The sequence below is a fragment of the Anolis carolinensis genome, chromosome 3 (assembly GCF_035594765.1).
Source record: "Anolis carolinensis isolate JA03-04 chromosome 3, rAnoCar3.1.pri, whole genome shotgun sequence".
Classification (NCBI taxonomy): domain Eukaryota; kingdom Metazoa; phylum Chordata; class Lepidosauria; order Squamata; family Dactyloidae; genus Anolis; species Anolis carolinensis.
The window spans coordinates 275,047,994-275,074,096 of NC_085843.1; the positions used below are offsets into that span (position 1 = coordinate 275,047,994).

Sequence of the window (26,103 nt, forward strand, 5' to 3'; positions counted from 1 at the left end):
GCCCCCGCCACCGGCCCCGCCTCCGACGCCCTGGCCCCGCCCAGCGTGCCCTGGCCCCGCCTCCCACGCTGTGTGGGAGGCGGGGCCAGGGCGAATAGTGCGGGGGGCGGGGCCAGAGTTGGCCCCGCCCCCCGCCCAGCGTGCCCTGGCCGCGACCAGGAAGTAAGGCCCGAATGGCCTAGCTGTGCTGTGCGCATGCGCACAGCACAGCTAGGCCATTCGGGCCTTACTTCCTGGTCGCGGCCGGCGATCGCCCGGGCGATCGCCGGCCGCGACCAGGAAGTCAGGCCCGAATGGGCTATCTGCGCTGTGCCCGTGCGCACAGCGCAGATAGCCCATTCGGGCCTGACTTCCTGGTCGCGGCCGGCGATCGCCCGGGCGGTCGCCGGCCGCGACCAGGAAGTCAGGCCCGAATGGCCTAGCTGCGCTGTGCGCGTGCGCACAGCACAGCTAGGCCATTTGCCCTTAGTAACAAACTAAGGGCAAAAATGGCCTATGCGCACAGCCAGATAAGCCATTTTTGCCCTTAGTTTGTTACTAAGGGCAAATGGCCTAGCTGTGCTGTGCGCACGCGCACAGCGCAGCTAGGCCATTCGGGCCTGACTTCCTGGTCGCGGCCGGCGACCGCCCGGGCGATCGCCGGCCGCGACCAGGAAGTCAGGCCCGAATGGGCTATCTGCGCTGTGCGCACGGGCACAGCGCAGATAGCCCATTCGGGCCTGACTTCCTGGTCGCGGCCGGCGATCGCCCGGGCGGTCGCCGGCCGCGACCAGGAAGTCAGGCCCGAATGGCCTAGCTGCGCTGTGCCCGTGCGCACAGCGCAGATAGCCCATTCGGGCCTGACTTCCTGGTCGCGGCCGGCGATCGCCCGGGCGGTCGCCGGCCGCGACCAGGAAGTCAGGCCCGAATGGCCTAGCTGCGCTGTGCGCGTGCGCACAGCACAGCTAGGCCATTTGCCCTTAGTAACAAACTAAGGGCAAAAATGGCCTAGGTGCTTGGCGCGGGCGCGGGGATTGAAGCCCCGCGGGCCCGCGCCAACACCGGAGGCGTCGGTGGCGCTACGGGTCGCTGTCGACGCCTCGACAGCGCCCCTAGCAGCCAGCGCCCGAGGCGGCCGCGTCAGCGGCCGCCTAGTAACAACCGGCCCTGACCAAGGCTCAATGCTATGCAGTCCTGGGATTTGTAGTTTGGTGAGGCACCAGCATTTTTTTGGCAGAGAAGACTCAAAACCTTGTCAAACTACAGCCAGCAGGATTCTGTAACATTGAACCAAGGCAATTAAAGTGTATTAATTCTACAGCATAGATGCACCACAAGGTTTTCTTTTCCATCACTGGAAGCTTTGTTTATAACAAAGGAATTCTAAGCAGGCAACATAATAGTAATGCACATATTTTTGACCAAATTACAAAGAGCACACTTTTGCCACTGTGCATTACATTCAGCAGCAAATACTTCTTTTGGTTTCAGGGTTTTGAAAATTGAGGTGTGCTGTAGATTCGATGGCGCATTATACTCTAGTAAATATGGGTACTTCATTTGCATTGAAATGTGCCTGTTGGCACAGATAGACTTTATGCTGAATATTGTGATTTCTGTTTCTGTAATTGAGCTATAAAGGCTAAATATTTCCATAGTTTGAGAGTCTTTACATATTTAGCCAAATGATACAAAAAGGCATAAAATAGCAAATTTGTGAGGGTGATCAATCACTAAGACAATTTCCCAAAGACTGGAATAGTTGGCAGTTATGATTTTCCTATAAAAGTACTTCAGTCGTTACACTGCATTTCTAGTCCACATTTTTTGTTTTAAATATTTTGAGTGGCGTCTCAATGCTTCCTTTGTACAGCAGCCAACTTAGGTCTCCCATTTTGAAAATTGGATTAAAATAACATTCTCTGTTTCGCTTTTTGTCATTTTCTTTTCTGCCTTTGTGAAAGCTTAAATGGGCTCCTTATGCCCCCTTTATGCCCTCTTTCATTGTATTTATTTCTGTCATAATGGTTTTATTTGCAAATCAAAGTGAATATGTTAGGATAAGTAATGAAGCTAAAGACCTGCTGTTGTTATACTGGTACAAAAAACCACAATGTTTCTGATTCATGCACAGTGGAGAACTTGTATAATTTACTATTTTAGTTAAAGAATCTACCGTATATATTTTTCTTTAATAATGTCTTGAGCATATGAATTGATGTTTAAGTGCCTAACCTTGTAAAAATCTAAAACTTCTTATTTCCTCAGCTAAAACTGTAGTTGCCACTCATCTTTAGTTATGGAAACTTCTTCTGTCATATACTATTGGCACTCTGTATACAACTGAGTCAACCATCCACAGCTTGAAAAATTCCAAAAAAATTTGGAAAGTTCCCAAAACAAACTCTGCTTTTTTCATTTTATTTAAGGGACAACATTTTACTATTCCACTATATATAATGGGACTTGAGCATGTGTGGATTTTGTCATCCATATGGGGCCCTGGAACCAAACCCCAAAAGATCCAAGAGCTCACTCTATTAGTCTTGTCACCTCTATCCAAAATTCCATTGCCTAACTTAGGCCCCATCTACACTGACCATTTAATGCAGTTTGAAGTCAGCTTCAAACTGTGGTGACCAGAAAACAAACTCCCACAATAGCAAATAGAAAGTTCTTAATGCACACCAATGCTCTATGGTTTTGTAATCATTACCTAGCCCTCAAACTAGTTCCAGGATTTCCTATGTAATTACAGTGAAACCACTTTCTTAATACCAGTTTAAAACTGCATTAAATGGGTAGTGTAGATGAGGCCTTAAGACCTTATCAGATGGCCCAGGGGTAAAGCGGGGGACAGTAGGGGAAATTGTGGGGCAGCAGAGGGAACTGTCACACTCTGCCTTCCCACAACATTTCCCCGTCTGTCCCTACTTCCTCTTTGGCTCCTGTTGCCTTGTTCAATGAAGTGTCAGGTTTTCATCCAACTCTGGGCTCTACAATGCTGCCAGCACAGAGTCCCATTGGAAATATCCCCTGCGTCATGTGATGGGCTCCAGGGGACTCTGTGCTGACAGCAGAGAAAAGCGGGGAGAAGATGCTTGCTTCTCTTGCTGCATCTGATGAGGTCCTAAGTAATCTTTCATTACTCTTTGTTGCTTTTCTGAACCTTTCATTATCTAATGCAACCATATTGCTCCTCTACAGATCTTGTTATTTCCAGCCATGACTACTGATCCAGTATTTCTACTCTCAGGCAGCTACTTTAGTCACGATACTACCCTTCCTTCAAACTTTTTTCTGAAGGCCAGCTTTTCTTCCCATTAGATTATCTCATTTCTAGCTGTAACAAATGTTTAAGCACATGTAACAGTTTGCCCATATTTATTCCTGTAATGAAGTGTGATTTTTAATTTACAGATGCCATGTTTAATTGTGTTTTAAAAGGGTCAATATTTCAATTACTCTGCACTCATGAGTTGGTCGCCATGGAGAAGTGGGCAGAGCCAATTGTTGTTTTGTGTGGAGAAGTGCAGGTTTGAAAAAGCAGCCATTAGTCTGTGCCCTGCTGAGGTACAGTTAAGACTGATTCTCAGGGAGACTCAAGGGCTTATTTGAGTCAGTTTAAAATAAGTTTGGTGATTTATTTTAAGGCAGTCTGTTTCCAGATAAGGAACAGATAGTCTGTGATTGAAATTCACAGGGCCACTGCAGTTAAAGCAGTAGAGAAAGAAGTTTGAAACACCTCAGAAGTGACGTTTTAAGAAGTGAAACACATCAATATAGCTTTGCAACTGTTAATCTAAGTGCCTCTAAAGAGGAGTTACTGTAACCATTAAGCTTGTGCCTGAATAAACATGTTATTGTTCTTTCAAACATCTCAGCTTCTGTCATCTATATTACTATCAAAAAGCAAACAGAAAGAAGAAAGAAAAACAATATTTAAAAGGTCTCCTCTCTAAATAGCCAGTGGCTACATATTCCCATAGTGGTGGCAAGAGTTGATAATCCCCTTAACATCTGGTGGCCGCATTATAAACATCTTTACCTCTGGTGGCAGCTTTTAAATAAAACATCTTTAATAACTGGTGGCAGCGGATATAAAATATATAATAATAATATAAATATAATTAATAAATAAAAACAACCTCCACCTCCACATCTCCGCAATTGGTGTCAGAGGTGGGATTTAAAAAGATTCCCCCCCTGTCTGACATCTCCTCAAATTGGTGGCAGCGGTGGGATTTCAAAGGTTTCCCCCCTGCCTAACTTCTCCTCAGTTCCTTCCTACAACTATATTATTTTCGCAGACTTGTTCTCTATCACTTCATTGTGGATTTAAAGAGTTGCTGTTAGGGCTGGGTATCAGGATAAAAATTCAAGATCGTGCAATACAACCCTCCCACCACTGCCCCCCCCCCCCCCCCCACACACAATTTTTAAAAGTTCTTATTGCAGGGAATCTGTGCCATGCAAACTGAAGCACTGTGCTTACTGAGGTCTCGGCATTTCTACTAAATGACAAATTATGGGGGAATGAAGATGGGAAGCATATGGGTCAGTGTGGTAGAGTGTGGCATGACTGGCTTATTTACAAATGTTTGAAAGAAATAAAAAGCAAGAGATCCCTTTCTCACAACCCCACCTTATGATTATTTGAAGAGCGAGGAGAACAGAGCAACTAAGATGATGTGGGAATGGTTAGTGGAGAATATGGAATGACAATGGAAGCAAGGGAAGGAATGGTAGTGATGGTGACTAGAGCGGACTGGCAGGACAGGTACTAGTAGGGGAAACTTGCCAGGATGGTATGAGGTATCTGATTGTTTTTACAGGTCTCCTCAATTCAGGCAGAAACTGTGATTGTACCATATCTATGACATCTGGATAACTGAAAGGTTCCACAATATACTATAAATGAGTTTATCAATAGTAAGTATACTGTACTGTGGAAACTGGTTAAATGTGTATGTCCTGAACATTTTAAAATCCATATTAAAGAACATGCCAACAGTTTAAAAACATTGCTTCATAATGAGACAAATTATGATTCTTCTGTTCTAAATCACAGTTATCCAGAGCACCTTTCCAGTTTTCATTGTTATTTCTGGACTTCTTGTTCCTTGATTGGCTACCATTACTGTTTAAAGTCGGGGTCCTCAATCTAAAGCCGATGGGCTGGATGCAGCCCTCCAAGGTCATTAACACACCTACACTCTTAGGGTCCTGCTAAGTCTGGGACTACTTGAAAGCACAACACAACAACTATCATAATTAACTTCAGTCAGTTGGTTGATTGATGATAATTTACTTGACTATCTTACCAGCCAAAAGCAGGCCCAGACTTCCAATTGAAATATTGGTTGTATAAAATACTGGTTTTATATTATGCTGTATAAAAATGTTCTTCATTTTAAATATTGTATTGTTCTTTCATAGTTTTTTGCACTACAAATAGTATATGTGTAGTGTGCATAGCAATTTGTTCATGTTTTATTCAAACTATAGTCCTCTCCCCACCCTCAAACAATCTGAGGGACCATGAACTGGCTCTCTGTTTTAAAAGTTTGAGGACCCCCTGCTTTAAAGCTTTCTAGATCTCAGCTAAGTCCTGACTCTGAAAACACTGTTTAACCCCATCACTGCTGGACTTCCTAAGAGTGCATCTGCATTGTGGAATGAATGCAGTTTGACACCACTTTAACTGCCATGGCTCAATGTTATGGAATCCTAGCAGTTGTTGTTTGGTGAGGTACTATTTGGCAGAGAAAGCTACAGGCCTTTTAAAACGACAACATCTAGGATTTCATAGCATTGAGTCATGGCAGTTAAAGTGGTGTCAAACTGCATTCATTCCACAATGCAGATGTACCATCTGCTTAAAGGCTGAACATTGTTGCATTTGGATGCACACTCCTTGAATATCTTCACGAGCTGGTAGCATCAAATGCCCTCTGCATATTGGTCACAAAGATCTGCAGAGGACTCACAACCACAATCAGATAATAATAATAATAATAATAATAATAATAATAAAACTTTATTTATAACCCGCCACCATCTCCCCAATGGGGACTCGGGGCGGCTTACATGGGGCCATGCCCAGACACGATACAATATAACAAAATAAAACAATATATCATAACACAATATAATAGTACAAAAATAATCATATACATTACAACGCAAATCAGAGCAGACAGGGCGGGCCACATGAACATTTAATTAAAAACTCGGGAGAGAGAGGCATATAAATAAAGAGAACAGGGGTATAAGACGGAACAGTCCAAACAGTCCAAAGGATAGAATCCAAGGGGAGTAATCAAGAGGTATATAACATTTACTCCCCGAAGGCACATCGAAAAAGCCACGTTTTTAGATCTTTCTTAAAAGCCAATAAGGTGGGGGCTTGCCTGATCTCAGAGGGCAATGAATTCCACAGTCGGGGGGCCAGATGAATGCTGTTGCAGGATCCTGTGAAGAACTTTGCACTCAATAAGCTTCTGGGTAAATTGGGATCTTTGGGGATGGAGCTTCTTTGCATATATGCATCATCACCCATGCAGCCTTACACATATGGGTTAAATCTTGTCAGGTCATCCTATGGCATTTGAAGAAGAGCAGTTGCTAGGTTGTGGCTTGCTGCCATCTATGTTGATGGTAGGAAAAGTTTTTAAAAGGGAAAGCAAATTTAGAGGAATAAAAAGCCTTCTGCTCTTTTTCTTTTCCTTCTTATTCTCCTATCTGACTTATTAATAATAACTTAGGGAGTCTATGGGCCCCAAGTCTTTAATTTTAAAAAGTGTTCTATTTGTGGAGAGAAGACAATTACTCTTGTTGTCTGTTTTGCCTCAGGGAAATCCTCACCTTAGACTGCTGACTTGTAGCAACTTCTGTTTTGATGTTTTACCCTTTATCTTGTTGAATAACTTGTGGCCGACCTGGACTGAATTAAAAGTTCTTGCATTCTAACCACCTGATTCCTGGAATACTTGATGATTGGAGCATAGGAGACTCCGTCAAGATTTTCTTGGTCTTCATGTCCACAAACCTTAGGCCTTCAGATGCCACCTTTTGGCTCACTGACCCAATAGTTCCGGCCTTCCTCGGGTTTCACTAACCTCCACCCTCCTCAACATGCATTTACTCCATCTTCCCAAACCTGCATTAACCTCAGTTTACACCCTTAATTCTCATGAGTAAACTCTGCAAACCATTTGCCTGCTGTAATCTGAGACCCCTTATCCTTAAGTTGACGTTCCTGCTAGTCATTATATTGTTTAGGCAAGCTGGAGAGATTTGAACTCTCCATTTCATGATCATCACTTTCATATTCTTCATTGAGACAGAGCAGTTCTCCACACTGATTTCATCTTTCTCCTCAAGGTTGTTTCCTCCTTCAACCTTTCTCAAGTACTCGTTCCCCTTCCTTCTTCCCTAATGGCTTCAAACTACAGGAAAGGAGATTTCACCTGAACATCAGGAAGAACTTCCTCACTGAGAGAGCTGTTCGGCAGTGGAACTCTTTTTCTGCCCCGGAGTGTGGTGGAGGCTCCTTCTTTGGAGGCTTTTAAGCAGAGGCTAGATGGCCATCTGTCAGGGGTGATTTGAATGCGATTTCCTGCTTCTTGGCAGGGGGTTGGACTGGATGGCCCATGAGATCTCTTCCAACTCTACTATTCTGTGATTCTATGATTCTAATCTCTTAGGAGAAGAGGGGAGCTGCCTACACTCTCTAGACATTAGGAGAACACTAGCCTTTTATGTATATGCGACTAGAACATTTCAGAAAACTCCAAGATTTTTTCATTGCTGTGGAGGCACAAAGAAGGATTTCCTAGTTTTCCTCCAGAAGCTCTTCAAATAGGTGTCACATGTTCTCCATCTTGCCTGTGAACTCACCCATAGAACTCATCTAACCACCGTAAGAAGTCATTTTACAAGAGCGATGGCGGCATCAACAGCTTTCCCCCCCCCCAGGGAATGCCACTTCACATAGCCTGTTGAGCAGCCATCTGGTTTTAACTGCTGACAATATAGCCACTAAATATACAAGGAAGCATCATTTGGATGCACTGTCTTCTTCACTGCTCTTCTGTGATTCCTTCTCTATCTGGTAGAGAGGGGCCTGTGCCAGGTATTGTTATGCTCTTCAGCTCTAGTAGGACCTGCCAATTGCTGTATAGGCACGCAGCAACTCATGTGTGTCAGTTCACAGACGAGCACTCAAAGAACCACAGTTTGAGGTAAGCAGCTACTATGAAATCCTTATAAGACTCACAAAAATGTAACATAAAATAGGATAACGATTTCAACCAACAAAACTAATAGAAACTTGATAATGTTGATATATGGATGTGTGTTTTTGTTCACACTTTCATTTCATAATGAAAAACTGTTGCAGTGTGGCAAATCCAGTCTTAAATTACCATGACAACACAAAGTATAATTATATATTTCTATATATAAATGCACTAGATGCAATCTAATGAAAAAGATTGAAACCTAATTTTCTAGTTCTCGAGGAGCAGTAGAACTAAAGAGATTTTAAGAATTTTGTTTTCATATGAAAGGAAATATAATTACAAATCATTACCAAATTGCCACAGAACACATTTTATTATATGAATCAAACTGGACTTTAGTAGGATGATTTGGAAGTGATTTAACTTAAAAAGTAGGCCTCAAAGTGGGCCAAATTTAAATATTTTTTTAGTGATTCAGATTTAGTGAGACCCATAGGCTCATATAATGTATCTAGAAAATCTGGTACACTTCATTGAATCTCTGTACAAGGAAGACAACGGATAAGTAGATGAAGATAGGGAGGAGGTGTTTTTGTTTTATAATTAATAGCTCTGTCTTCTAATTATAATAGCTTTTTGAAGACATTGCTTTCCCTCTGAAATTTCACCAATTTTCACTGAAAGTTGATTAAGAGAGTCTAGGCTTAAGACTGGAGGTCATGCCCTGAGATATGAAAATCATACCCCTGTACTCCATTCTCATTTTTTATAACAACTGTCAATTCAAATACACAAAAACCCACCCATCTGAGGGAGAACCTTTCAAAATCTCAATGCCACTGTTGCCAGAATACATCCTGCATGTACTTACTTTAATCTTGGCAGACCAATTTGATCCAGTTTTGCCAAGAACTGTCTCCCTTTTTAAAAAATAACATTTAAAGTCATGTATAAAAAAATGACTAAATGAAGGCAAAGACTCTGAAAGAATGAAGACAGGATCAATTAGAATAAATAAGCCTCATGAGAATTCTCAATAAGCAAGTGCAAGGCCTGTGCATGAATCACCAATTGAAAAAGTTCTTAGTGTGAATTCCAGCTCTTACACTGACAAATCAAATATAGCAGGCAGGTAGCAATCTGTTGCAGGTCATAGGACCTAGTAGAACATTTTATTGATTAGCCCTTAGGCCATATCAAAGTACCAAGCCAAACAACCAGGCTTGAAAAGACCTGATTACATTCTATACAAATATTAAATAAAACACTTGTAACAATACAATAAATACATATGATAAAACTGAGAGTGTACATCATATTTCATTGTCATCCCTACTATTTATCCCAATCAGCCTCTTAGTACCTAGAATTTTCCAGATCACTTGAGAGTGCACCATATGTCCTTTCAGCACCTGTTGCCCCATCTTTGTTGAATATTTACGAAAGCTTGACCTGTATTTTTGAGTTAGCTGTCTGCATTCAAAAATGGAAGATGATGCAGTTCAGTAGGCTTTTGTAAGTCAAATAGCATGTGTTGTTGAAGGCTTTCATGGACGGGATCACAGGGTTATAAAATTGAAATAAAGCAAAGTGGGAAAATAAAATGGTCGTCATACATGACTGAAATTCAGGCAGTTGCCAGATGAGTCACCATTATTGGGGTAGTAATATTAAAAAAGCCTTTTATAACTGCCTTATCTTGGTTTTTAGGGCTATTCCTTATTTAGAAAATTACATTGGATAGAAAGTATTAGCTTTATTTACTTTTGTTGATTTTCTATGGGTGAGCTGGTATATGGCATATGTCTTGTATCTCAAAAATGAGAACTGAGCGGAAAACTGCTCTCATTTTTGGAATCAGCAGCTCAAATATACGCAGAAACAGGGCTAACATTTGAAGCACCCAAATGTGTGTTGGCCAGTGCTAACTTCCTGATTGTGATACTCCAAGAAGAACTGTTGCTGAAGATCTTGGTTTTCATAGGCAAAAGCATATCTTGATTCCAGCACTTTCAACCGAGGTAGGAAATAATTTGGAAGACCATGCTGCTGACGAGGGAACAATCAACGGATGTAATATGATCATAATGCTTAGTTCTAGTTCACACATTAGCAACTATTTTCTGAAGTAACTATAATTTTACTTTCAGATTTCTCTATAAATGGCATTGCTGTTGTTCAGAGACTTACTGGGAATTTTCTGGAGCAGAGTAGCTTTGGAAAGGACACTTCCTTTCTACATGGCAGGGGCTTGAACTAAATGGCCCATGTGGTCCCTTCCAACCCTATTATTCTGTTGTTCTCTACTGTGCAACAAAGTTACTATATCTTCATATTCCTTTTCATTTGCTACAAGATAAAAATTGTTTAATGTATTTTCTTCTTGATACTTTCCTCATTGCTGAGTAGTTTTCCTCTGTGCCGTATTGCTTCTTCTTATTTTTCCCATTATATCTTTTTTTTTATTTTGTCGTTTTCTCTTCTTTTCGTCTGTCAGAAAATCAACCACCCAACAAGCAAAATCTTCCCCTTTGGCCTGGTTTTGTTTTCTATCTTTTAAATCTTTAAACTCTGTTCTTTGTATAAATGAAAAGCCTTTCCCTGAGATGGACATTTCTGGCCCTTATATTCTTTAGGAAAGAAACGTATTCTCCAGGTTTACTCATTTTCCTGCGTTAGAACCTGAAAAAATGATTTTCTTGTTTTTGTCTTCCTTGCTGACAGAAATCCTACTAAGTTGCTGATCAGGCTACACTGCTGTATGAAACATTCATTATCAAAGAGTTTAGACCAGGCATGGGCAAGCCTACTGTTAAGGAATGGTGGGAGCTGAAGTCCAAAGCACCTGGAGGGCTGAAGTTTGCCCATGCGTGATTTAGACTGTTAGACAAAGATTAGATTTTAGACAAAGATTAATTCACAATGAAGATACAGTTTAAGTCATTGAAGCAAGCTTGAGACTTTTCTGTATTTTCTCTTTCTCCCTTCCCTGCTTCTAAATAAATTTGATTAATTTAGATCATGCATCATTTTCCCTGTACAGTAGTTTAATGTAAGTCTTGTGTTGAATAACTGCTGCTGTGCAAATATACCTGTATTTACTTGAGTCTAATGCACCATCAAATCTAATGCGCACCTCAATTTTCAAAACCCTGAAAGCAAAAAAAGTATTTGCTGATGACTGTAATGCGCAAAAGCAAAAGGTACACTCTTTGTAATATGGCAATTACAGTGGCTGCCTGCTTAGAATTCTTTAAAAACAATTCTTCTTTAAAAACAAAAGTGTTGGTTCAATGCTATGGAATCTTGGAGGCTGTAGTTTTACAAGGCCTTGAACTTTCTTTGCCAAAGAGTGAGGATGCCTCACAAAACTACAAATCCCAGGATTACATAGCATTGATCTATAACAATTAAATTACAGGTGACATCCCTCAAATAGGAGCTCCAGGTGCTCCTGAAGCAGCTTTCCCTATTGCTTTGAGTCAACACTGAGAATACTGTATGCAAATCTAATGGACACCCTAATTTTGACAAGGTGATTTAGCCAAAAAGTTGAATGTTGGATTTGAGTAAATACCGTATTAAACCTTTCACTAGTATGAAAGGGCCAGTGATGGGGAGAGGACTCTCGACTTTCTGCCTGATATGCCCCAATTCAAATACAGAGCCTTTTAAAGAGGGTTAATATTGTAGAGTCTCTTAAGTCAGAAGTGTGATCCATGAGGATTTCTACAGAAAAGTGCAAAACGTTTAATACGTCTTCATCTTGCCCAAGATCATCTAGTGGGTTTCCATAGTTGAGTGGGGATTTCAACCCCCATCCAGTGCTAAAACTTCATCATACTAACCCTGTCTCTCTCCACATACTATCTCATTTTATTAGGTAGCCAAGGGCCATCATCTGTCTTTTACAAAACAGAATGATGCAGCCAACATATAGTTGTAAAATACCAAAAACAGCTACAGATACCAATGATCAACAACATATTTAAAGTTTGCACACACAAATGCAATATTTAACCTATATCAGGACATATTTACATGTGATGACTAATAGTAGACTATATTCCAGAGGAAGAAACTGGCAAAACCACCCCTGAGTATTCCTTATCCAAGAAAACTCTATAAAATTCATGGGGTCACCATAATTTGACAGGTGACTTGAAGGCACACATACACAACATGAACTAAAAGTAGGGACTTATACTTGATTGTCCCCTCCCTTTCCTCCCCCTTTCACTGTGGTCAATCATTGCTGGGGTTCAGTCTGCTCTCAGACTGTAGGCTAAACTGGAACTCCCTCTATGGTGAGCCAGTCCCCTCAAACTCCCCCAATGGCTGGAAATCTTGACCTGACTCTAGAGGAGAGGTGATGGGACAGAGCCAAGGGCTGTGGCGCAAGCTGGAAGGCAGCCAGCTGAGACCAATCACTCTGACCAAGAGGTCATGAGTTCAAGGCCAGCTCGGAGCCTGCATTTGTCTTTGTCTTTGTTCTATGTGAAGGCATGTTTGCCTTATATGTGTAATGTGATCTGCCCTGAGCCCCCTTCGGGGTGAGAAGGGCGGAATATAAATACTGTAAATAAATAAAATAAATAAATTTGTGCCAGGGAAGGATCCGGGCCCCTTTCTCCTCTTTCTCTGCAAGAAACAGTGTCCAGATTGGTGCTGCTTTTGTAGTTATTTACAGGGGGAAAGGGCCCAGAAGATACCGTTCACTGTAGGGAGGCTTGTGAGGTGTCAAGGGATTAGAGCCCTGGTTGCCTATCCTTTGCAGGAGCCTCGGTTGCCACCACCACCTCCCACTCGCCTTCCCTCTGCCCTCCTCCCTCTGGCTCCTCCTCCTCTTCCTCCTCCCTTGGGTTTGCTGGTCCCCTGCTGGGCAGCTTACCTGTCTGACTCCATCTTAGCTTGCTGGGACACATAGAAGCACTCTATACATGCACAGAGGAGCCCTTGGACTAAGGCAATGCAGAGGACCTGGCCCTGATTGTTTCCTGTGTGGAATTCCTCTTTTTTCAGTGTTTTTCTATGCCCACATGTGAATACTGTTGGGTTTTGAGGGGATTTGAGGGGAGTTGCTGAGCAAGAGCACCCCGAAGCTGAGTGCCACCTTGCAGTTGCCCAGCAGGGAGAGCAGAGGCCTGGCCAGCAGGAGCAGGAGAGGCGGTAACGGCCTCGAGGAAGCAGGCCCTGGGTTAGGGGCGGAATGGGACCCGCAGTGGTGGCAGGGTGGAGGAGGAGGCTTCGAGCAGGAGGAAGAGGGTGCCAATGTCAGCTGTTGGGACATGGGGCAGCAGGAATGGGTCTGGCAGTGGGGGTAATTTTATTGAGTGGGGGCTGGAGGAGTTGTGAGGTAGATCTGCTGCAGGGGTGGGGAGATTGGTTTGAAGAATTGGCCAGCTGGTGAGTAGCCATGCAGTCCCTCATAGATTGTAAAATTGATGTTGGTAGTGGCCAACAGTGGTTGCTTTAAAGTTGGCAGATAGGGTAGCTAACATCTTGTGTAATGTGAAGTAGTTTGGAAGAGGAGGAGGAATGAATGTTCTGGCAGGGAGAAGATTGGGAAGAGTGGAGTGGCATGCCGGTGAGCAGCCGTTCCCTGTTTTGTAAAGAACGGGATATAGTTTGTGGGCAACCTACCTTGATAGGTGATTTGTGGAGGCAGGAAGGTTAGGCTGTGCCTGAGGAGAAGCAGAGCCTGCCTTGGGGCTTCGTTGTTCTCAGTAGTATGTCTTTGATTTTTTCCCCTTTTGCTCCATGTACTGGAGGTGGGTGGGGAAAGAGGGAAATTTCTTGTGCACACGCAGAATGGTTATTTATTTATTTATTTTTGCAAATTTTTTTGGCTTTGTCTCTGTTTGTTTTTTTAAAAAAAATGATGGTCACTTCTTGGAAAGTGATTAGTTTTGTGGCCAAATTTGGTGAGATTTGGAACAATAGTTTTGTTGTTTCTTCTGTCCTAATAACGTACATTTTATATATATATATATATATATATATATATATATATATATATATATATACACACACACACACACACACACACACTAGCTGTGCCCGGCCACACGTTGCTGTGGCGAAGTATGGTGGTATGGGAAATAAAGTATTGAGGAATTGGTGGTAGTTAAGGTCAAGGGTAAAGGTTTTTCCCAGACATTAAGTCCAGTCGTGTCTTACTCTGGAGGTTGGTGCTCATCTCCATTTCTAAGCCGAAGAGCCGGCGTTGTCCGTAGACTCCTCCAAGGTCATGTGGGATGACTACATGGAGCGGCGTTACCTTCCCGCCGGAGCAGTACCTATTGATCCACTCACATTTGCATGTTTTCGAACTTCTGGGTTGGCAGAAGCTGGGGCTAACAGTGGGGGCTCTCTCCGCTCCCCCAATTCAAACCTGTGGCCTTTCGGTCCAGAAGTTCAGCAGCTCAGCGCTTTAACACGCTGCGCCATCAGGGGATATTATTTCCTAAAGGTTGTGAATATACAATATTTCCGATTGGTTTTTGTTTGTTTGTTGGAGGCAAGTATGAATGCTGCAATTAGGAAAAATGATTAGGATGTAATGGCGTTGCAGCTTTAAAGCCTGGCTGTTTCCTCCCTGAGTGAATTTTTTGTTGGGAGGTGTTAGCTGGCCCTGATTGTTTCCTGTCTGGAATTCCCTTGTTTTCAGAGTGGTGTTGTTTGCGATATTTTATGTGCTTCTACTGTCTGTGGCCCTGAGAAAACAGGATTTTCCAGACTTTGATGATGGGAATACTTTGTTGGGAGGTGTTAGCTGGCCCTGATTGTTTCCTGTCTGGAATTCCCTTGTTTTCAGAGTGGTGTTGTTTGCGATATTTTATGTGCTTCTACTGTCTGTGGCCCTGAGAAAACAGGATTTGCCAGACTTTGATGATGGGAATACTTTGTTGGGAGGTGTTAGCTGGCCCTGATTGTTTCCTGTGTGGAATTCCCCTGTTTATTTACTGTCCTGGTTTTAGAGATTATATTGTTCTGCATTATTATATCCCAGTAATTATTTCATATTAAAGAAGAATCTCACTTATCCAACATTTGCTTATACAATGTTCTGGATTATCCAACGCAGTCTGCCTTTTCATAATCAGTGTTTTTGTAGTCAGTGTTTTAAATTCATTGTGATATTTTAGTGGTAAATTTGTAAATACAGTACAGTAGAGTCTCACTTATCCAACATAAACGGGCCGGCAGAACGTTGGATAAGCGAATATGTTGGATAATGAGGAATTAAGGATAACCCTATTAAACATCAAATTAAGTTATGATTTTACAAATTAAGCACCAAAACATCATGTTAGACAACAAATTTGTCAGAAAAAGTAGTTCAGTACACAGTAATGCTATATAGTAATTACTGTATTTATGAATTTAGCACCAAAATATCACGATATATTGAAAGCATTGACTACAAAAATGCGTTGGATAATCCAGAATGTTGGATAAGCGAGTGTTGGATAAGTGAGACTCTACTGTAAATACTACATAGCATTACTGCGCATGGAACTACTTTTTCTGTCAAATTTGTTGTATAATATGATGTTTTGGTGCTTAATTTGTATAACGATTACCTAATTTGATGTTTAATTGGCTTTTCCTGAATCCCTTCTTATTATCCAACATATTCACTTATCCTGCCGGCCTGTTTACGTTGGATAAGTGAGACTCTACTGTATATTTCTAATCTTATATTATCTGCTCAGAACTGGATTATATGAGGCTCCTTCTTCACAGTTGTATAAAATGCACACTGAAGTGGATTATATGGTAGTGTGGAGTCAAGATAATCCAGTGCAAAGCAGATAATATAAGATTATAAATGGGTTATATAGCTGTGTTGAAGGGCCTTGAGTCTACACTGCCATATAATCCAGTGCAAATTAGATAATCTGTGGAAGAAGTCTAAGTGAGGCCTAAATCTGCCTGTCCCCTAACTGAAACCTGGCTGTCCCTTGGTTACTAGGCAACCAAGTGGGCAGAGATTAGCCCTCTAAACTGGCAGCAATTGGATAAAAAAAATTATTGCTCTCCCTCTAATTAGGACTTTATTTTTCTTTTCTTTTTGTTGTATCAACCTTGAGGCATGGATGATGGGTTGTGTTGTCAAATTTTGAGGTTGGGGGGCCTGTACTTTTGTTGTTTTGTGAGTCGCCGTGATGCCATCACTCTTTTATATATATAGATATATGAACATTCTTAAAATCCAGTTTAAGACAAATTGAGTAAATTGTCTCTATATTAATTTTGATCTACAATTCATAAATGTAATGTCTTGTTACATGAGGTCAATTGGTTTTTTTGTTTTATAGTAATAAAAACCCAGATAAATTTTATTTTTTGCTATTCAGTTATGGACTGATTTGACTCATCTGCTGCCTGGAATGTTCAATAAGGCTAATTTAGAACATTTATTGGCTAATTTATAGGACAGCTTAATTTGGTTAGAATTGGTGTATTGGCTTCAGCTTGCAGCAAGGAGGATGGCATGTTATCTGATAACTGTAATTTTGACCTTAAATATTGATTTGAAGTAGATTCAACCATTGCAGTTTATGTTGCTCCAGAGTTATGCTCCATAATGTTCCATAATGCAACTGCCCTACCACTTGTGCCTGATAAACTTTAAGTGCAGGTTTTACTAATTCATCTCCTTATTCATTGTCAAATTTAACCACATCTTCAGTTGTATGTCTTGCATTTTCTCTGACTCAATGAGGAAAATATAGTTTTGAGATATTTTAATTGCTTAACCTAGGCAACATAATGGGTATTCATCATCTATCTGTGATGTTTCTGATCTTTCCCAATAACTATGGCATGCATTTGATCACAGTTGATAGTTAATTCAGATTTACAGCAAGTGCAAAAGTCCCCTCACATGAAAAATGTATTGTTAGTATAGAACAGAAGAAAGAGAGGTCTTTCTCTCAAGAACACTGCACTGTAAACTGTACTGGAAAGTATTAAATATACTACAGTAGAGTCTCACTTATCCAAGCTAAACGGGCCGGCAGAAGCTTGGATAAGCGAATATCTTGGATAATAAGGAGGGATTAAGGAAAAGCCTATTAAACATCAAGTTAGGTTATGATTTTACAAATTAAGTGGCAAAGCATCATGTTATACAACAAATTTGACAGAAAAAGTAGTTCAATACGCAGTAATGTTATGTTGTAATTACTGTATTTACGAATTTAGCACCAAAATATCATGATATATTGAAAACATTGACGACAAAAAAGGCTTGGATTATCCAGAGGCTTGGATAAGCGAGGCTTGGACGAGTGAGACTCTACTGTATTTATATACAAGTCGAACAAGAGGTCAGTAGACTATCTTGCTATACCACTCTAAAAGTGGGGATGCTGTTTGATAATTTTTCACTCATCAGAATCTTTATTGTCATTTGTGTATGGAGCTTTATGATTAGATAGAACTATCTCTTTTCAGTGCTTGATTGGGAAATGTGTACCACTCTATTCTGATTTGGTCAGATCTCACCTGCAATATTGTGTTCATTTCTGAATACCACAATACATGAAGGATATTGATAAGCTGGAACATATCTCCAGAGAAGAGTAATCACAATGGCGAAAGATCTGGGAGGCATCCCCACGAGGAGCTGTTTAGGGAGCTATGTTTAGCCTGGAGAAGAGAAGGTTAAAAGGTGAAATTATAGCCATGTTTAAACATTTGAATGGATTTTATATTGAGGAGAAAGCAAGGTGCTTCAGAGAGCTAGATGTGAATCTGACTACTCCAGAAACTATAAGACATGGCTGTGTAGTACATTTCAGTTATCTTATAATTCTGTTTTAGAGCACTTGTTCATTTAGTTTACCCCAGGTTGGCAGCAATGTAGCCAATTCATTACTGATATGTTCCCCTGGACTGTTTTCCTTTAACTAGGAATTGAGGTGATAAAAGTATGCAGTCTTTAATGGGAATGGCATCTTTGGTTGCAGAGTCTGCAAATATGAGTTCTAATGACATATCTGTGTATTATCCCATGTGAAATAAAGTCTTTAGTCTGTCTGCTTTTTTTAACAACAACGTTTTAGTACACATGTTTTCTAGCCATTACATAGCTGTGTAATGCAGTGCCCCACCCAGCCTTCCTCTACATACGTTGTTGCTGATGTTGTTGTTGGTATCAGTAGTAATCTTTTGTGTGACCATATCTATATGTATGGCTCTTGGGCATCCTGCATTAAACACAAAAGCATGCTTGCTCATAAATGAAATTACTGGAACCCTGTTGGGGAAGAAAAACACAGCAAGATTCATGACAGAGCCTTGCAAAACAAATGCTGCAATTATACTGTGCCTCAAAACAAGTAGCTTTTAATGTGTCCGTATGCTTAAGAAAAGAATTATAAGCCAATGCTTGCTCCCACCCCCCTCCACTTCTCTGTCTTTCCCCCTCCTTTTTCTCCTTTATACGGTTTATCACCCATAATTTCAGGATGTGTTTTGTTTCTTTAAGCTGTTTTATCTCTCAGCTCATGAGGTCACTCATGTGTGAATTCTTTTGTTCGTCATCTCACCTTTTGCCTTGATGATAGAAAATTGATCGGGCCTTAAAGCACAAGTTCAATAGACAACCCCCTTGGTCCTTTGTCTAGGAGAATAGCTACCACTGAAGACCATGAGCAGGTTGCTATTAATATGACAGCCTCTCTCTATCTCCCACTGTAATTTATAATGAAATACCTAATCTCCATTATTTTGATCCAAGCAGGCGATCCCATGAAAAAAAGTCTTTTCATCCAGTTCCCAATGGCAGTTACATGAGAAATGGCAAACCAATAATTTTTGTCAAGTTTTTTAAGCCAACAGAAATGCTTTTCCACTGCTACAGTTTCAAAAGGCACAGATAAAGCTCATTCAGTGAGATGAATGAAAAAAGCCATCTGGGGTTTTTCTTTTTGACTTCCTTTCCTTTTTCCTCCATCCTTGTAATCAAATTTGAGCAAAATCAAATGGGGCTTTCTATGAAAGTACCTTTTGTTGATCTGAACGAGCTGGTAATTTACAAAATACCCTTCTTTTGTGAGGAAGGCTAAAGAAGAAGGAGAAAAAAAAGAATCAGTAGCTTTTAAAGCTGGGCCTTGGTGGGACTCTAAATGCAGTGAAAGCTGTCTGTGTTGAGAGACTGAAATGCATTTCAAAGGCAGGCCTTAACCAGGGCACAGGAAGAACAAACCTATATGCATTTTGTGGGAAGAAAATAATATGAATGGAATGGCAGGAAAGAAAACCAAAAGAGAGAAGAGAGAGAAATTCGTATCTGGATAATGCATTAAATATTTTTGAGTTTCAGCTCTGTTCTTTAACATGCAAGACTGTCTGACCTCACAATTTTGGACTTCCATGGCTCAACATTTCAGTACTTATAACTGAAGAGAGCTGGTGCATCCCTTGGTTGTCGTCGGATTATATCAAAAGCCATCTATGTATTTATTTGCCTCACTTATGAAATGTGTAGAAGAAAAATCATCATTTTGAATGAATGAATACTGGATTTTACATCCTATTCTATTTGCTAATGTTTCACTTTTTAAAAAATAAACAACTTATTCTTTGGCAACTAACCTTCTTTGGCAATCAAAGAACAGCCTGGACATCATTACAGTAAGTTTGTGCATTGCTTTTCATATGAATATTCTGTGCTAAGTCCTAGTGAGGAACTGTTGGACCAAGAAGCTTGAGGTGCACTGCAGTATTCAGGATGTTTTATTTATTCTGTACATCAATTTGATATTTGAATTGTACATTAATGCAATATTATTAGTTATGCTGGTAGAGAAACATGACAACCATGGTTGTTACACTTTGGGTGGGAAATTATCTTTTTAAATATGGAAGTTCAAAATAATATGTTGATTTAGCTTAGTGTTTTAATTGTTGCTAATGCCATAAACACTTTTTCCCATGATAATAAAGCATTTAATAATAGCATTATCTTGTTACAAAAATCTCTTGGGTACTGTGATTCCTTAAAACTTTGGATTTTTGTTTAATATTTAGCATTGTTTTCTTTCATTTTACATTGTCAGAAAAGGACGAGATCAATTTTTTAGGCATCTAAAACCCTTGCTTTTACTTTACATTTATATATACAATGTGGGCAGATTTGAAATAGCTATTAAAAATAAAACAATGCTTTGCCTTCAGTTTGAATTCTCATCTTATGTAGTAGCTTCTTGGTGTAGTTCCTGTGAGAAAGGAAAAATGCATTTCCTAAAGTTGATATAATGCTGAAGGAAGGGTTAGTGTCGAATTTCATGCCAGAGTGATTTGTTAATGTAATTTTTTGTCATGCTTGCATGTAAACGTTTTCTTTTGGTAAATGTGTTGAAGTCTTTCATACCCATATTTTTCTTAACATCGTAGCTGAACCATGTATCCTTAGATCAGATGTTAATGATAGCAGTAGTTTTTTAACTACTTGCTTCTTTAATCTCAGGTCCAATAAAATACCCAAGACAGGCAGATTCATTCCTAAAATGTACTGAGCTGTCTGCTGCCTCCTAATGTCTGACTTATCAAACAGCAAAGGTGGCAAAAAAATTAGAGACTACTTTTCAAATGCATCTAGGGGATCTGGTATCTACATCTTTTATTTGCTTTAATTTTGCTCCAAATTTGTGAAGGAACAAAGAAAAAGTACCTTAAAGGTTCAATTTCAAATGTTAATAATTGGTGGAAAATTGAATATCTCTTGTAATCGGTTGCAATTAATTTAGTCTTGTATTGTCATATGGATAAGACTGGTAAGATAAACAAATACAGAATTAGATTACAGGCTAGTACTAGCAGATGCTCATGAAGTAAAGATCCTTTTTCTCTAACAGTGGTGAAAAAGGGGCTTTAAATAGGAGCAGCTTATTATGCAAGGTTTAGGAAAGCTGCATCTTCTAAACTTCCCTTTTTGATACAGCTCTTAAATGCAGAGGAGCTGCATTGCATGTGTTCATCCTACTCCAGAATACCAGGAGAAACAGATGGGAATATGTAGCTATCCAGTCACTGTTTCAAGTGATGGGTTTGTAGAAGAGACAGTGCAATCAGGGCCAAAAATATGGTAACAGGCTGTTGAAGGAGAATGTCAAGAAAACTGTGAAATGAAAACAAGTAATTGTGGGAAATAAATGTTGTGAATAAATGGTGCTCACAGCAACATACAATAAAGTTATTGTGAGCCACAGATATGGCCAAAATTTGATCAACTTTGCCCTTTTCATTTTTCCAGACATGAATTAGTTCAGGGTAGCCAAATTAACTTTCAGTTGTACCACAGTTGCTGGTCAACATGGTATCCATGGACTCTATTTCATAGGAAGAAACTGGCAAACCACATCTGAATATTCCTTGTCCAACAAAGCACTGGGAAGTTCATGTGGTCATCATAAGTCAACAGAGGGACAGCTAGTCCATACTGAAGGAAATATCAGAATTCACTCATCACTAAGTACTCTGTATGTGTTTATGTGTCAAGCATTTTGGTATTGTGTAATCTTTAATTCTTCAATTTGCTCTGGCTGTTCTAATTTTCCAATTTTGTTGCCAAGGATTGCTAATCTGTTATAAGTCTGTTTTTTTAAAGTATTGTATTAATATATGTAATATTTTATTTGTCTTTACCTGTTGTACATCACCTCCAGTTCTCTGGTAGGCTGAGAAGTGATACATTATTTATTTAAATATTTATTTATTTAAAATAAATGGGAGCTGGGACCTCAATCAGCAAGTCCTTAATCGCACATAGATTAAAACTTTGGGTAACTCTTTGATGAAAACTTAAAATCAGTTGGCATTTATTAATGGCAAGGTAAAAAAGGGTTATTTATTTATTTGTAATGTTTGTTAAAGAAATACATTGATATACTGCTCACAACAAACTTTCCAAGCTGCCTACAGGAAGCTACATATTTAGGAACAACATATATAAAATTTAAAAAAAATACAATTTGATACCATTTATAACAATTAACAAGAATGAGGAAGAAAAGGAGGGAAGGGTTGTGTGTGTAAAAAGTCCTAAATAAAAAGTGTTTTTAATTTAAAAAAATAATGTAGCATCTGAAAACCAGCAAGGAGACTGCAAATTGACCTTTTTGGGAATCAGGCTCATTACTAGGGACACCACCACTAAGGTTTTTTAGTCACTTGCTGTATTTCTCATGATAGGAGCATTTGCAAGGGATTCTCCTCTATTAACATAACCACAACATAGTTAACTTTATGTATCATCTCATTAAGAGCCAGCATGGCCATTGACAAGTCACACTCAGTCTCAGAGGAAGCCAAAGGCAACCCCCTTTAAATGAATCTTGCCAAGAAAACACCATGATAGGTTTTTCTTAGGATTGCTGAATCCAAAACAACATCCTCTCATGTGTGAATAATTATTATCTGAGCTGGCAAATGTTAGCAGACCAAGCTCTCTGCCAGGGAGCTGTCCGGAGTCCTGCAAGTCCCCTCACTGGCTTCTTCCTTTTTTGAGTGTGTTACTTCTGCCACCTTAAACTACCTCTGGTTATTAGTGACTATCCTTTGCTGGTTTGTTTCCAGTGATTGACCCCCATCTATTCCCGGAGGGTGCATCCTTGTCAATGGACTTCAATCAGCAAAGTAAAAATATCCACATAGCATATTCACATCTTGCAACATCCTTCTAAATATTTTTTGTAATCCTCATGACTTGACCACACAGTAAGATTTCCCCAATCCTATATACTAACAGCAAAAATATTATTCATACACATCAGGGAGGCATTAATTAGCAGAAATTGAAAAGCAAAAGCAAAACCATGACGACAGAGCCCTTTGAGAGTGCCTCCTCTCTACAATCTGGAGTGAACTGAATATGTTTACTGAACACAGAATGTTTACTGACCACAAGGGGTAGACAGGGGGTGTTGAGAAAAGGAAAGGAAATGAAGTATTCTCAACAGAGAAATTTAATTTATGGGATGGCATACAAATATTACAAATAAATGAACTTTGTTGCCAGTGCCACTTTTTGAGATCAGTACTAAATCCAGAAAATCCAGAGTTCAAAAGGACAGGACTTCATTTTTGTGATCCATATATCAAGGAGGAAAAGAAAGGTTGATGTACTTGGCATGACTTGCAATAATTGTTTCCAAACAAGTTGACTAGATTACCAACAGCACCTTGCTGCATGCTGTTGTAGATTGCAGAAAGGTGAATGAACAAGACCAGGAACTGATACTGCCTGAAAACTTTAAGAAAAAATACAGTGGCCAGATGCAAAGGAGACAGACTCCTGCATTTGTAATAGAGGTGTATATAATAAAGGGATTGCTTACAGATGTCATTTGCATAAACAACTATTAAATGTGAAATAATCCCACTTCCTTTTGCATGTAACCATTCTGGCAGCAAGTATTTATTTAAGGATAAAAATGGAAAAAATAGGGAAGGCAAGGTAAACATGATGGAAGCAGATACCTGAAACAAACAAGTGCTTGGGGACAAACAAATCTGAAATCAAGAAGATTGTTATATGCCAAAAAAGACAAATCAAGTACAGTGTGGCCAACATCATTTTCTTGACTACTGAAGTGCACTAGCATAAGGATTTAAAGCAGATAGCATGATAATGGTCAAAACAATGATACATATTCAGAGTAATAGGCAAATCCTGACACATATACCCTCAGATTCAAAATTGGGACTTTAAATGTGTAAATTCAAACTGATCTGTTTTTTTTATCTGCTACCACTGAGTGAACTAATTTCCACATTATTTAATTATTTCTATGCTGTTTTACACCTTGACTCTTTTGAGAAGAATTTTTCCAGATTCTTTTATATCCTCACTTTACTTAAGTGCTTCCCTCCTTCCTACACACACACACACACACACAATGGAACCTCGACTTAAGAGTGTCCCAACTTAAGAGCATTTTAAGTTAAGAACTGTCACTTGGCCCGGGTTTTGTTTCGACATAAGAGCAGCATTTTGATTTGAAAGCTAGCTCTAAGGGAGCACTAGTGCCAGAGTACAGGGTTTTAGGGCTTCAAGGGGCAGCCTCCATGCCTCGTGCTCTTGTCTGCTTTGGGAAATGGCTGTCCGCTTTGCTTTCGTCCACTTTGAGGAACTTTGGGTTACTTGATTTTGTGAACAAATTAAACTCTTAAGTCAAAGTATCAATGTGTGTGTGTGTGTGTGTGTGTGTGTGTGTGTGTGTGTGTAGAGGCCTAAGTGGACTCTGCCTGTCCCCTGGGCTCCATTGTGGCTGAGGAGGTTGATATAACACCAAGCAGGTGAGGTCTAAAGGCAACGGGGCTTACCCTTGTGACTGGCAGCCAGGGGGAGAACAGCTCTTCCTCATCTCCCTCCCCCCACTTTCTAATTGGATATCTATGTGTTCCTGTGTGTGCGAGGAGGGAGGGAAGCCCCTCCAAGAAGAACAGCCCTGGCAGCTGGCTCTCTCTCTACCTGCTCTTCTTCACTTGCTGGGCTCCCCCGTAAGCTGTAAACACAGTCACCCCCCCTCTAGGCAAGTGCAGAGAGTGAAGGGAAAGAGGGGAACATACCATTCCAGCTGAAAAGGGAGGGGGAAACATGAAAAATAAATATAGGCCAATCCATTTGGGGGGGGGGGGGTTGAGTGAAGGACATACGTTGGATGTGTTGGTGTATTGTGGCCAAATTTGGTGGCATTTGGTCCAGTGGTTTTGTTGTTAACCCAGTCCTAATTATGTACGTTACACACACACACACACACACACACACACACACACATATATATAGAGAGAGAGCGGGAATGCTAGCTTGCTTTCCAGGCTACAAGTATATTGGTCAAGGATCGGAGACCAGGAGGATAGACCTGGTCAATTTTCAATGGTGGTGTGATGCTATTCTCCATATTCTTTCTGACTTTCTGTAGGTCTTTCTTTGGCTCTCTAAATAGTCTGTTATAAATAAATGCAACCCTTCCTTTTTAGGAAATCATTTGGATCATAAATTGCTATTTATGTGGGATTCATTTTGTTGGATTCATGAATATTTTTGTGCTCTGTTTTACCAAGGCCAAAACCCTGTTGGTGGACTATGCTGGTGTAACTAGGGTCCAAACTGTGGCGCAGGCTGGAGAGGAAGCCAGCTGTAACCAGCTGCAATGAATCACTCTGACCAGGAGATCATGAGTTCGAGGCCCGCTCAGAGCCTATGTTTGTCTTGTCTTTGTTCTATGTTAAAAGGCATTGAATGTTTGCCTATATGTGTAATGTGATCCGCCCTGAGTCCCCTTCGGGGTGAGAAGGGCGGAATATAAATGCTGTAAATAAATAAATAAATAACTACATGGATGTAGGTAGTAAGGGGAAGGGGGGAGCATGGGCACTGGTTATTAAGAATGTAAAACATTTTAAAAGCTTCTCAGAGTCTATAGATTTTTTAATGTTTTCCCTCATAACTCATATTGTGTGAACATGGAAATAATGCAATTACTAGCATAATGTACAAAAAGGATTCTACCCCAAAAGTTAAACTTAGTCCTGAATATTTAATGATTATGAATAACTGAGGAATACTAAGAATAGAGACAAAAATAATGAGTATTTGTTAGCATTGAAACATAGGTCTGATAGTTCATTTAATAAGTTAAATAGTCTTCATGAGTCAAAGAAAGCCCAAAAAACCTTAGCAAATATGTTTAAAAATACCCCCTCCCAATGTCCAGATTCACACAAACCTTTATTATATATTTTCTGTATAATTTTCCAGTAAATGTATGTCTAGCTCAATATTAAGAAAGAAGAACAGATCTTTATGATCTGTCTAGAGGTCTGAGTGCATTCCTTCTGGAGTGATAAACACAGTGGA

At 40.1% G+C, this 26,103-nt stretch overlaps 1 long non-coding RNA gene across 7 annotated transcripts in view; it reads left to right on the plus strand.

Annotated features, from left to right (window-relative positions):
• The window catches only part of sox2 (SRY-box transcription factor 2), a 533,219-nt gene that overhangs the window by 27,145 nt on the left and 479,971 nt on the right, over positions 1-26,103 (plus strand). Inside the window, exon 1 of one of the 7 annotated variants that reach the window (XR_010004870.1) lies at positions 16,108-19,874. The exons of 4 other annotated variants lie outside the window; for them this stretch is intronic. This is a non-coding gene — a long non-coding RNA (SRY-box transcription factor 2). Of the gene's footprint in view, positions 1-16,107; positions 19,875-26,103 lie in introns of those variants that run through there. 2 more of the 7 variants (XR_010004871.1, XR_010004875.1) reach the window with 2 other exon arrangements.